Here is a 13676-nt window from a genome sequence, read left to right on the forward strand (position 1 = left end):
AGAAGACCATCATAGCGAGAGAGCTGAAGGCGCCGAGAAGCTTTATGAAAAGTGAAACCCGCAAAACGCAGGTGACTGATATCTTCGACGAGTTTGCGAGTGTCAATAAACGCAGAAGAATAAGCGTAGCAAATCACCTTCAACCAAATTTCGTAGGAGCCGCCGTGGCGGCAAAGTGGTTATGGCGCTCGGCTGCTGGCCCGAAAGACGCGGGTTAGATCCCGGACGCGGCGGTCGAATTTCGATGGAGGCGAAATTCGACCACCGTGTACTGTGCGATGTCAGTGCACACTAAAGAACCCCAGGTGGTGGAAATTCCCGGAGCCCTTCACTGCGGCGTCTCTCATAGCCTGAGTGGCTTTGGGACGTTAAACCCCCAGAAACCATAAACCAACCAACTTCCGTAGGTTAGAAGAAAAGTGTGACCGATAAAAATAAACCCACAAACGCTCTATACTCTATGCACGGGTCATTTTACATTGATAACTTAATGTCACCCTTCATGTCTCATAAGAACCGAAGGTATCTGCTCTCTTCTTGAAACATCGTACATAGGATCTTTTTTTTGCAGTACTAATAACTGGACAGTGGAAAGCGATATACAAAAGTAGAACACAGCTAGCATATGTACTCGCGGTCACATATCCTTGTGAGGTGCCTGTTCACAGTCCTCCCTGGGCGCTGTAATTTAATGGTGTATACGCCACCTTTCGATGGCCGCAAACACAAAGCAAATTACTTTGTCCCATTATTAATACTGCAGAACATAGATCTGATGTACCATGTTTCAAAAATATTGAGTGAGTAAACGTTCAATAAATGTTTACTGACTCCTCTTGAAACACCGTACATAAGATCTATGTTCTGCAGTACTAATACTGGTTACTCACTGTTCTTGAAACATCATAGATCGTATCTATGTTCTGCAGTACTAACAACGGGCCAGGGTAATTTGCTTTGTGTCCACACTCATCAAAATACGGCATGCATCTGATTGTTATGAATCAGGAAATTACAGCGCTGAGGGTGGACTGTGAACGGCCACCTCAGAATGACTGACCGCCCGCGGTTTAATAAAAAAGTAAGCTATGTTCCACTTTTGTATACCGATTTGTGTTTCTTCAGATATTGTCACTGCTTTTGCAACAGGCTGATGGTGTGTTCAGACAGCGTAATGTTGCGCATATATCTGTCGTATTCAGTGAATAGTGTGCTATACATTTTGATAATGGGCAAATAATCGTGGAAAGAGCGGAGAAAAAAAGGACGAGACAAAGCGCAAACTTGAACTGAGAACCATCTGCCCCACGGAACACGTGTGCGCTTAATTAGAGAGCGTGATGGCTACGTCTCTTGTCCCGCCCGTTTCTTCCCTCCTTTGTCCAAGTTTGTTTTGCGCTGTCAGTTACGAACTGTAGCCCACATACCCGTGTTAACTATATTCAGCACATTGTTTGTGGCAGTAAAATAACTCAAAGGGCTATTACGATATTCGGCAACGCCAAATTCAGCGCAGTTGTCGAGGGGTGTTTTCTGACATGCCCACATAAGGATGGTGCACATTACTCGCTCCAGCATGTAATCGCGGCGGCGGCGCACAGCAGAGCGGACAGGCACCAAAGCGGTATGCTGCCCCCCGGTGGAGGACGGATCACGCGACCACTCCACTCGTCCTGCCGCAAGGGCGCTTTTTGAGGAAGACACCCGAGATCCTGTTAACGGCTCTTTTCTGGGTTGAGCATCGGTGGCGGTGATGGTGTAACCGTGAGAGAACGAGGAGGAAGGCATCACCGCCGGTTATCCGCCAAAGAGGTCATTAAAAGCCGCGCTGTAAAAATTACAGCGCAGCCCCGTACATACGCGTTCGTCACGCTCGATGATGATGGACAGCGATGAAGGCGTGTAGGAGGGCACTGAGACCCCTGCTTGCACCAGCTGCACAACGGACCACGTATGGATGTCAGTGGGGCGGATGATGGGGGCGCCTTTGAAGTCGTACAGCTGTCCAGTTGGAGGCGTCATGACTGCCACGTGGAAGCAGCGGTGGTAACGAGGGTCGCAGTAAACAGCCAGTTCCTCCTCCGAAGGCACAGAGGGCGTCGTCGGCTTGGTCGGAGTAGCTGCCATAAGGATGCTGAACTTCAAGAGCGAACGAAGACCAAGCTACAGCACCGGCTGCACCAATTAAGGTGTAGAAAAGGGCCTTGGTGACCGTTTAGGTACGGCGCGTGCACGTGCCTCCCGTCGCGCTCGTCTTCATCTTCCTTTCGGCACTGCCTGGTGCACCTTCCGCTTTGCAATAATGATGATGGATGGTACACCACTCCCAATAGTATATCTTATACCTATAGCGTATCGCGTTTGCCGCAATCGCATTCCATCGTCATATCCCATTACTGGGTTTCTCGTATGTACCTATAAATGTATTGGACTGCCTATATAACGCAGAATGGATATTTTCTGCGATTCAGCGCCTAAATGTGGTATTTCTTAGCTGCCGTTCAGCGCTTATTGTTTAAATTAGGTCAAAATACCAAGAACGCTATTTCATACCTGATTTTCGCAATTTCGTTTGCTGTAGCCTTGTGGATATGGTGGGCAGGCGTTGCCAGCGTCGGTTCCCAGCGGTCCGCAATGTACTGTATCGTTAATGTGAGTCTTTCATTTTTAATTTTTACTGAAAGCGCACTAAAGGCGGGCAGAAAAAGGTAAGTATGACACGAACAAGCTCTGACAACAAGCGCTGAAGAAGCTATGTGGCGCATGAGTTGTTTGCACGTTCACGTTGGCTTATGGTAAAACAGCATATCTTCGAGGTAAAAAAAAGGCGACGAAACAATAGCCGACTTTGGCCAAGCGAAGAGTATATACGTCGAAGCTCGGACTTCCCGGAATCTCCGCAAAAGGTGACAACATACAAGTCCCTATATCGACACCATCGTGGCGCGCATAGAGCAAAGTGCCCAGCATTGAAGCAGCAACGACTTCCCAGTGACAACAATAACATCCAAGGCGTGTCCTTGGGAAATCTTGAAAGGATATGCGGATATCCCTAGGACGTGCTGCGAAACTCCCGCGGACATCCCTCGCATATCTTTTTAGCCGCAGTTTCTGTATCCCACGGAGGTCAGCAGGAAATTCCTGTGGATTTTCATAGGTCTTGATGAGGACATTAGTCAAATATGAAATGTCCCAGAGGATATTTACAGGACTTGAAGAGAACATATTGGCCCTTTTTGTGGAGTGGTATGGGATGTCCATGGGAATTTTTACAGGACTCTACAGGGACATAGTTGTAAATGATCCTTCTAGACAAACAGGTGTTTTTGCAGGCAGGTCGGAGGCATTAAAGGCACCCTAAGCTACCCAAGAAGACGAAGTAGTGTGGGCGGTTAAAAGGAAAAAGAAATAATGTTGCCGTGTCTGCACCACTCAAAGAACAATGGGTTATCCAGAAAGACAGGACAAAGCACTTCTACAAATATGCCATGTCGAAAGGCTGCTTCAATCACTAGAAATGCAAGATAGTTGCATGCAAAAGCTGGCAAACATGAGTACATAATTTTTGCAGCAGTCATAATTCTATTCATACAAGTGTAGTGTTGATAGCAGACTTCCAGTAAACTTTGAGGTATATACACCTCGCTGAACAGAGACAGCTTCAACATCAAATATAGTTTTATTTTAGCAATTAAAAAATTCTCGGTCAATATGACAGACACACATACTGATCAAAAGCTCTGCGCATAACTTGTGCACTTTCATTGCGAGTAACCAGTCATTTTGTAAACTGCACAAGGATATTTCCACAGGAGCAGATTTCAAGACAGCATGTTTATAACAATATATTGAACAAGACTACCATCTGGAAACTTACCGAGATAAAATTTCAACAAAATATGTATAAAGCTAGTTCACTTTCACTTTGGCATTCAAAAGGGGTACAAAGGTTGTGCACACATCATAAAGGCCCTTTTTTATTGGCAGTTATGCACACAGTTGTGTTGTAAATAAATGTAATTACAGTTCACAAGAGGCCGAAAGGAATAGTTTCACAAATAAAAAAGACACTGTTTTCATGTCAACAGTATAAGACTAGCTGCCACTAAAAGAATTAATCTTGCTAGGAGTGGGCGCCCACGGTAAAGAGAGGGCCGAAAGAGAGGAACACTTTTTTTTTTGGCTAGCAAAAGCAGACCAAAATCTGCGCATACCTTGTGAGAGAAGTAAACTTCACGGCATACGTAATTTTAAGATGTAGCAGCTATATTGCCGCTTGTGATATGCCAAAATGTAACATTCCTAATGTATTTCAACAGCCTAGCAGCAAATGTGGAAGGACAACATCGAAAATACAGTGCTAAAAACACATCAACGGGACAAAAACTGAATTAAAAGATCTGAATTAAAAAAATGGATACAACTACGAACACAGCGACGAAGAACATTCATAGGAGGTCTTTCAGCCAATGGCATCGACCAGTTCTGATGATGTCTGATTAACCCCCGGACATGAAATCGCAGGTGACTGCAAGTAGCTCGGTGGCGATAAATGGGAATAATGGGAATGATTCGACATATGGTCGACACCATTGATTGGAGGGTGTTCATCGAAGGGTGTGTACCACTGCAATCTTGACTGGCATCATGCATAAAAATAAACGCTTTTAAGGCTTTAAAAGTAAACAATAAGTACAAAATAGTCAGTATGCGGTGGGGCACCCAAGAAAATGTGCAAAGCAGAAGGAAGCAATAATGGAAAAAATTCAAAAGAAGGAGTTTAACACGTTTTAAAAGTAAACGATAAGTAGAAAATAATCAGTACTCTGTGGGGCACCCATGAAAATGTGCAAAGCACAAGGAAGCAATAATGCGAAAAATTCAAAAGAAGCAGTTTACCACGTTTTAAAATTAAACAATAAGTACAAAATAATCAGTGCACTGTGGGGCACCCAAGAAAATGTGCAAAGTAAGATTGTTTGCAAGACATTGTCCAAAACGTAATGCCATACAACATGGAAAACACTCGGATAAATTTGCAGGTCAGAATCGTCATTGTCCGCTTGTATATCCAGCAGCCTTGGAGATGTTCCCTCCACGATACCTGCTTCTCCGAGGTCAGTTGGAAGTGCTGCTTCGTCAGTGGTTCTGCAGGTTAATATCAACATTTGCATGATGCCAGTGCTATAATGATTTAGCTGTATTTCAACAAAGTAAATTTAAAGTACAACCTTCGACTTCACATATTAATTATGTAATCCTGTTTTTAATCAGAGAATTTCTGCATTTTCATTCCAATAACAGTCCTGAAAGCGGCATGACACACATTTGACATAAGTCTTCACCTTGAGTATACATGCTTTTGTGAACAGTCCTTGGCCAATGAAATGCCGCCAATGATTTAAATGCTAACAGACTTTTTTTTAAAAATGGGCACCAAATTAGACATTCTGTACCTGTATCACTATGTGTCAGGTGAAGAATAGATGGTGTAGTGCATCAACTGTCACCTGTTCCGCTACTGGCATGTGCCGACACTACGCTGTGCCTGAAGACAACGAAGTTACCCCACTCTCTTGGTGCTCGATACACCTGAGCACGGTGCAAGTACAGGAGGAGCACAGGAGGAGCAGAGGACGCGGCGCAACCATATGAGGACCAACCGCCGCCTCCTGGTTGGGTCTCTCACTTCGGCAGATCCAGCCTTGGTGTCCAAATCCGGCACTTCCAGGGCACTCCGCGAAATCCGGCGTCCCTTGCTAGGTCGTTTGCGTTGGCCCTGCGTCCATGTTCGCACGCACTAGTTCGACAACTAAATGGAGCATCGACGTCTTCTATACGTGAAGAGAAGACCATCATAGCGAGAGAGCTGAAGGCGCCGAGAAGCTTTATGAAAAGTTAAAACCGCAAAACGCAGGTGACTGATATCTTCGACGAGTTTGCGAGTGTCAATAAAAGCAGAAGAATAAGCGTAGCAAACCACCTTCAACCAAATTTCGTAGGAGCCGCCGTGGCGGCAAAGTGGTTATGGCGCTCGGCTGCTGGCCCGAAAGACGCGGGTTAGATCCCGGCCGCGGCGGTCGAATTTCGATGGAGGCGAAATTCGACCGCCGTGTACTGTGCGATGTCAGTGCACACTAAAGAACCCCAGGTGGTCGAAATTCCCGGAGCCCTTCACTGCGGCGTCTCTCATAGCCTGAGTGGCTTTGGGACGTTAAACCCCCAGAAACCATAAACCAGCCAACTTCCGTAGGTTAAATGAAAAGTGTGACCGATAAAAATAAACCCACAAACGCTCTATACTCTATGCACGGGTCATTTTACATTGATAATTGAATGTCACCCTTGATGCCTCATAAGAACCGAAGGTATCTGCTCTCTTCTTGAAACATCGTACATGGGATCTATGTTTTGCAGTACATATAATGGGACAGTATAAAGCGATATACAAAAGTAGAACACTGCTAGCATATGTACTTGCGGTCACATATCCTTGTGAGGTGCCTGTTCACAGTCCTCCCTGGGCGCTGTAATTTCATGGTGTATACGCCACATTTCGATTACCGCATACACAGAGCAAATTACTTTGTCCCATTATTAATACTGCAGAACATAGATCTGATGTACCATGTTTCAAAAATATTGAGTGAGTAAACGTTCAATAAATGTTTACTGACTCCTCTTGAAACACTGTACATAAGATCTATGTTCTGCAGTACTAATACTGGTTACTCACTGTTCTTGAAACATCATAGATCGTATCTATGTTCTGCAGTACTAACAACGGGCCAGGGTAATTTGCTTTGTGTCCACGCTCATCAAAATACGGCATGCATCTGATTGTTATGAATCAGGAAATTACAGCGCTGAGGGTGGACTGTGAACGGCCACCTCAGAATGACTGACCGCCCGCGGTTTAATAAAAAAGTAAGCTATGTTCCACTTTTGTATACCGATTTGTGTTTCTTCAGATATTGTCACTGCTTTTGCAACAGGCTGACGGTTTGTTCAGACAGCGTAATGTTGCGCATATATCTGTCGTATTCAGTGCATAGTGTGCTATACATTTTGATAATGGGCATATAATCGTGGAAAGAGCAGAGAAAAAAGGACGAGACAAAGCGCAAACTTGAACTGAGAACCATCTGCCCCACGGAACACGTGTGCGCTTAATTAGAGAGCGTGATGGCTACGTCTCTTGTCCCGCCCGTTTCTTCCCTCCTTTGTCCAAGTTTGTTTTGCGCTGTCAGTTACGAACTGTAGCCCACATACCCGTGTTAACTATATTCAGCACATTGTGGCAGTAAAATAACTCAAAGGGCTATTACGATATTCGGCAACGCCAAATTCAGCGCAGTTGTCGAGGGGTGTTTTCTGACATGCCCATATAAGGGTGGTGCACATTACTCGCTCCAGCATGTAGTCGCGGCGGCGGCGCACAGCAGAGCGGACAGGCACCAAAGCGGTATGCTGCCCCCCGGTGGAGGACGGATCACGCGACCACTCCACTCGTCCTGCCGCAAGGACGCTTTTTGAGGAAGACACCCGAGATCCTGTTAACGGCTCATTTCTGGGTTGAGCATCGGTGGCGGTGATGGTGTAATCGTGAGAGAACGAGGAGGAAGGCATCACCGCCGGTTATCCGCCAAAGAGGTCATTAAAAGCCGCGTTGTAAAAATTACAGCGCAGCCCCGTACATACGCGTTCGTCACGCTCGATGATGATGGACAGCGATGAAGGCGTGTAGGAGGGCACTGCGCCCCCTGCTTGCACCAGCTGCACAACGGACCACGTATGGATGTCAGTGGGGCGGATGATGGGGGCGCCTTTGAAGTCGTACAGCTGTCCAGTTGGAGGCGTCATGACTCCCACGTGGAAGCAGCGGTGGTAACGACGGTCGCAGTAAACAGCCAGTTCCTCCTCCGAAGGCACAGAGGGCGTCGTCGGCTTGGTCGGAGTAGCTGCCATAAGGATGCTGAACCTCAGGAGCGAACGAAGACCGAGCTACAGCACCGGCTGCACCAAGGAAGGTGTAGAAAAGAGCCTGGGTGACCGTTTAGGTACGGCGCGTGCACGTGCCTCGCGTCGCGCTGGTCTTCATCTTCCTTTCGGCACTGCCTGGTGCACCGGCCGCTTTGCAATAATGATGATGGATGGTACACCACTCCCAATAGTATATCTTATGCCTATAGCGTATCGCGTTTGCCGCAATCGCATTCCATCGTCATATCCCATTACTGGGTTTCTCGTATATACCTATAAATGTATTGGACTGCCAATATAACGCAGAATGGATATTTTCTGCGATTCAGCTCCTAAATGTGGTCTTTCTTAGCTGCCGTTAAGCGCTCATTGTTTAAATTTTGTCAAATTACCAAGAAGGCTATTTCATACCTGATTTTCGCAATTTCGTTTGCTGTAGCCTTGTGGATATGGTGGGCAGGCGTTGCCAGCGTCGGTTCCTAGCGATCCGCAATGTACTGTATCGTTAATGTGAGTCTTTCATTTTTAATTTTTACTGAAAGCGCACTAAAGGCGGGCAGAAAAAGGAAATTATGACACGAACAACCTTTGACAACAAGCGCTGAAGAAGCTATGTGGCGCATGAGTGATTTGCACGTTCACGTTTGCCTATGGTAAAACAGCATATCTTCGAGGTAAAAAAAAGGCGAAGAAACATTAGCCGACTTTGGCCAAGCGAAGAGTATATACGTCGAAGCTCGGACTTCCCGGAATCTCCACAAAAGGTGACAACATTCAAGTCCCTATATCGACACCATCGCTGCGCGCATAGAGCAAAGTGCCCAGTATTGAAGCAGCAACGACTTCCCAGTGACAACAATAACATCCAAGGCGTGTCCTTGGGAAATCTTGAAAGGATATGCGGATATCCCTAGGACGTGCTGCGAAACTCCCGCGGACATCCCTCGCATATCTTTTTAGCCGCAGTTTCTGTATCCCACGGAGGTCCGCAGGAAATCCCTGTGGATTTTCATAGGTCTTGATGAGGACATTAGTCAAATATGAAATGTCCCAGAGGATATTTACAGGACTTGAAGAGAACATATTGGCCCTTTTTGTGGAGTGGTATGGGATGTCCATAGGAATTTTTACAGGACTCTACAGGGACATAGTTGCAAATGATCCTTCTAGACAAACAGGTGTTTTTGCAGGCAGGTCGGAGGCATTAAAGGCACCCTAAGCTACCCAAAAAGACAAAGTAGTGTGGGCGGTTAAAAGGAATTAGAAATAATGTTGCCGTGTCTGCACCACTCGAAGAACAATGGGTTATCCAGAAAGACAGGACAAAGCACTTCTACAAATATGCCATGTCGGAAGGCTGCTTCAATCACTAGAAATGCAAGATAGTTACATGCAAAAGCTGGCAAACATGAGTACATAATTTTTGCAGCAGTCATAATTCTATTCATACAAGTGTAGTGTTGATAGCAGACTTCCAGTAAACTTTGAGGTATATACACCTCGCTGAACAGAGACAACTTCAACATCAAATATAGTTTTATTTTAGAAATTAAAAAATTCTCGGTCAATATGACAGACACACATACTGATCAAAAGCTCTGCGCATAACTTGTGCACTTTCATTGCGAGTAACCAGTCATTTTGTAAACTGCACAAGGATATTTCCACAGGAGCAGATTTCAAGACAGCATGTTTATAACAATATATTGAACAAGACTACCATCTGAAAACTTACCGAGATAAAATTTTAACAAAATATGTATAAAGCTAGTTCACTTTCACTTTGGCATTCAAAAGGGGTACAAAGGTTGTGCACACATCATAAAGGCCCTTTTTTATTGGAATTATGCACACGCTTTTGTTGTAAATAAATGTAATTACAGTTCACAAGAGGCGGAAAGGCATAGTTTCACAAATAAAAAAGACACTGTTTTCATGTCAACAGCATAAGACTAGCTGCCACTAAATGAATTAATCTGGCTAGGAGTGGGCGCCGACGGTAAAGAGAGGGCCGAAAGAGAGGAACACTTTTTTTGGCTAGCAAAAGCAGACCAAAACCTGTGCATACCTTGTGAGAGAAGTAAACTTAACGGCATACGTAATTTTAAGATGTAGCAGCTATATTGCCGCTTGTGATGTGCCAAAATGTAACATTCCTAACGTATTTCAAAAGCCTAGCAGCAAATGTGCAAGAAAAGGACAACATCGAAAATACAGTGCTAAAAACACATCAACGGGACAAAAACTGAATTAAAAGATCTGAATTAAAAACAATTGATACAACTACGAACACAGCGACGAAGGACATTCATAGGAGGCCTTTCAGCCAATGGCATCGACCAGTTCTGATGATGTCTGATTAATCCCCACGCACGAAATCGCAGGTGAGTGCAAGCAGCTCGGTGGCGGCAAATGGGAATAATGGGAATGATTCGACATATGGTTGACACCGTTGATTGGAGGGCTTTCATCGAAGAGTATATACCACTGAAATCTTGAATAACATCATGCATAAAAATAAGAAAGGGTTTCAGAACACTTCCAAGGGCTGGGAGGCTTTTAGTATTGAGGTGAGGTACATTTGCTAGTTCGGGGCAGTCATAAAAGTTCAGAAACAAGCCCAACCTGATCCACTAATAGGACAACAGGCTAAGGTGAGGCACAAGGTGATAAGCACACACTGTGCAGTACAAATTGTGTTATACTGCCAGTGATCTTGGTAGTCTGAAAGGAAGCACAAGAGACCGCTGAAGAACAAGGTTGAAGAGCAAGATTGTTTGTAAAACATTGTCCAAAACTAATGGCATACAACATGGAAAACACTAGGCTAAATTTACAGGCCAGAATCGTCATTGTCCGCTTGTATATTCAGCAGCCTGTGAGATGTTCCCTCCAAGATGCTTGCTTCTCCCAAGTCAGTTGGAAGTGCTGTTTCGTCAGTGGTTCTACAGGTTAATATCAACAGTTGCATGAGGCCAGCGCTATAAGTATTCAGCTGTATTTCAACAAAGTAAATTTAAAATACAACCATCGACTTCACATATTAATTATGTAATCATGTTTTAAATCAGAGAATTTCTGCATTTTCATTCTAATACAAAATCCTGAAAGCGGCATGACACACATTTTGTACAAGTCTTCACCTTGAGTATACATGCTTTTATGAACAATCATTGGCCAATGACATGCCGCCAATGATTTTAATGCTAATTGATATTATTTTTTAAATTTGCACCAAATTAGATATTCTGTACCTGTACCAGTATGTGTCAGGTGAAGAATAGGTTGTGTAGTGCATCAACTGTCACCTGTTCCGCTACTGGAATGTGCCGACACTACGCTGTGCCTGATGACGACGAAGTTGCCCCACTCTCTTGGTGCTCGATACTCCTGAGCACGGTGCAAGTTCTCACACCGCGTATCCAAGGACACATAATAAACGGAACCCTACAATTGCAATGGATGAGCCTTACTAGCTGTAAACCGGAAACATTATCATCATCATCATCATCAGGCTGTCTACATCCTCTGCAGGGCAAAGGCCCCTCGATGTCTCTCCAATTTACCCTGCACTTTTCAGCTGCGCCCACCCTATGCCTGCGGAACTTCTTAATCTCATCCGCTCATCTCACCTTCTGCGGCCTCCTGCTACGCTTGCCTTCTCTTGGAGTACAGAGTCCCACAAAACATAGGATAACGCCTGACTCTCCGTTGTTTGTTAAAGCATTAACGGACTGGCAATGAAGAAAAGCAGGCAGTAATACTGGCACCTACAAGTTTGTTGCCAGCTCACTAGATTTGTATCCATACCTGCCGTTATCTCGGAGTCTAAGTGCCTTGCGCTCCATTCTTTCTTCTTGGTGTCGCAACCATGACTTCGCACTTTCTCTATTTTAGCCACTGTACCATCACAAGTAGTTCTGCTTGTTAGGACATCTGAAAAAATAAGGAAGACGTGCTTGAGTTTATTGTTACGTGACACCGTTCCTGCACAATGATAGCGAATGGCTTGAAAGCCCCACCTGCTTGTTTTGGATAGTACCTAAATTGCAGATAATTTCCACAACATCATCCGGTTTGCAGCATCAGGACGGAAAATACATTTTTGAAATGAGTGCTAGCCTCATTAAACTGATACATGAAAAAAAGGCAGAAAAATCAAGTTTAAGCTGTATGCATGAATTTCCCGCATTACTGTATCAGATTTATTTACAAACGGAGTGAAATAATCATATGCAAGTCTGCACAGTTATTTTGATGTCTCAGGCGTCAGGGAATATGAGCTAACAGCTCACAGTGGTTTGCCCAATATCTGGCTACCTCGTCATGGTGAATAAAGAAAGAATGGAATTCTGACCTTTGTACTGTCTTGTGAATCCTCACTAACATTCGCTTTTCCTTTTATCAGTCATGGCATGCGGGCCGAGGCAAATTATTGCTTCTGTTTAGCCCGCCTAAAGCTATCATGTGTTGTTTGATATGCATTTGATAGCTGTTAAATAAGGTTATCTTTAATAATGTATGTCCTGTTAACTTAAGGCGCCCGTTCCTCAAAAATGCAACTTGCAGTTTTCTATGAACCTGCAGGGCGCATAAAAGCAGTTATGCGGTACAGTCATTTTGTATTTGGGACACCTTGGGAGTGACAAATTCTTTTATGAATGAATAAATTTATTACATGTGTATGGTAATACCTAGCATCACTTCCCAAAATGCTGTCTCCTTGAAGTAGCGCTTGCCTTTTCCTCCCTGCTAACTGTCGTGCATAGCCACTTGATCAGAAAGCAGGTCCTTCAGGACCGTCCTTGTAGCACTACGATGCCAGTTCCCCCTAATTTCTTCCATCGTGTCTTCTGCAAAAAAAAAGTGAATCGCAGTGAGTAGACGGAGTTAACACCGACAATAAAAAGCCTGCATATGAAAAACGCTACCAAGCACCCACTTACAAATCTATGCGTCATGCCTTCCTTAAGTAAATTGCCATTATCCATGGTTTTCTACTGTATACAATCTTGCCACACGAGCAGTTTCATTTCTGTGAGTCAAATAGGAAGTGGTTTTGGCTCTTGTGCTTGCATGATGGCCACAGCTATAGATATTATGCCATGCTACCCACAGCTTTCTAGAGTAATGTATTTCTTAAATAGGAACGGTGTCCAAGAGAGCGTATTCATGTCATGCAGTCATTTGTTTTAATCTACAAGTACAACTGCTACTACTTAATTTACAAAATTAAGACTGTAAATGACAGGATCAATAAAAACTTTAAAATTTGAGTCAGGAGCTTTTCGCATTAATCATCTCTCTTTCACCTCCTTCTTCACACTTTCCCCAAGGCACAGTCCACGTGTCTATTCTTTACAATACCAGGCTTTAGAGGAATGCCATAGGCAATAACCCATATCAGCGATGTTGAGTAGTGACCTAGTCTGCAGTATTTCTGGTTTTGAAAAAGTAGTTGCTAAAAATGTTAACTTTAATTACTGGGTTCAGGAATGGAGAGACAGGAAAATGTAAATCACACTGAGAAATAGCAATCTAGGATGTTTCCAACCCGGTACCATTGAAGCAGGTCTTTTCTGGTCTTAAATAATGTCCACGAAATGCATAGCGGCTGCCAATGCCACTGTCAAACCACGGTTTTTGTTTGCTGCAAACAGACGAGTAATGGCTACCTTGTTAAAAATACTTCA

This window comes from Amblyomma americanum, chromosome 3 (genome assembly GCF_052857255.1).
Source record: "Amblyomma americanum isolate KBUSLIRL-KWMA chromosome 3, ASM5285725v1, whole genome shotgun sequence".
In the NCBI taxonomy this organism is placed as follows: Eukaryota; Metazoa; Arthropoda; class Arachnida; order Ixodida; family Ixodidae; genus Amblyomma; species Amblyomma americanum.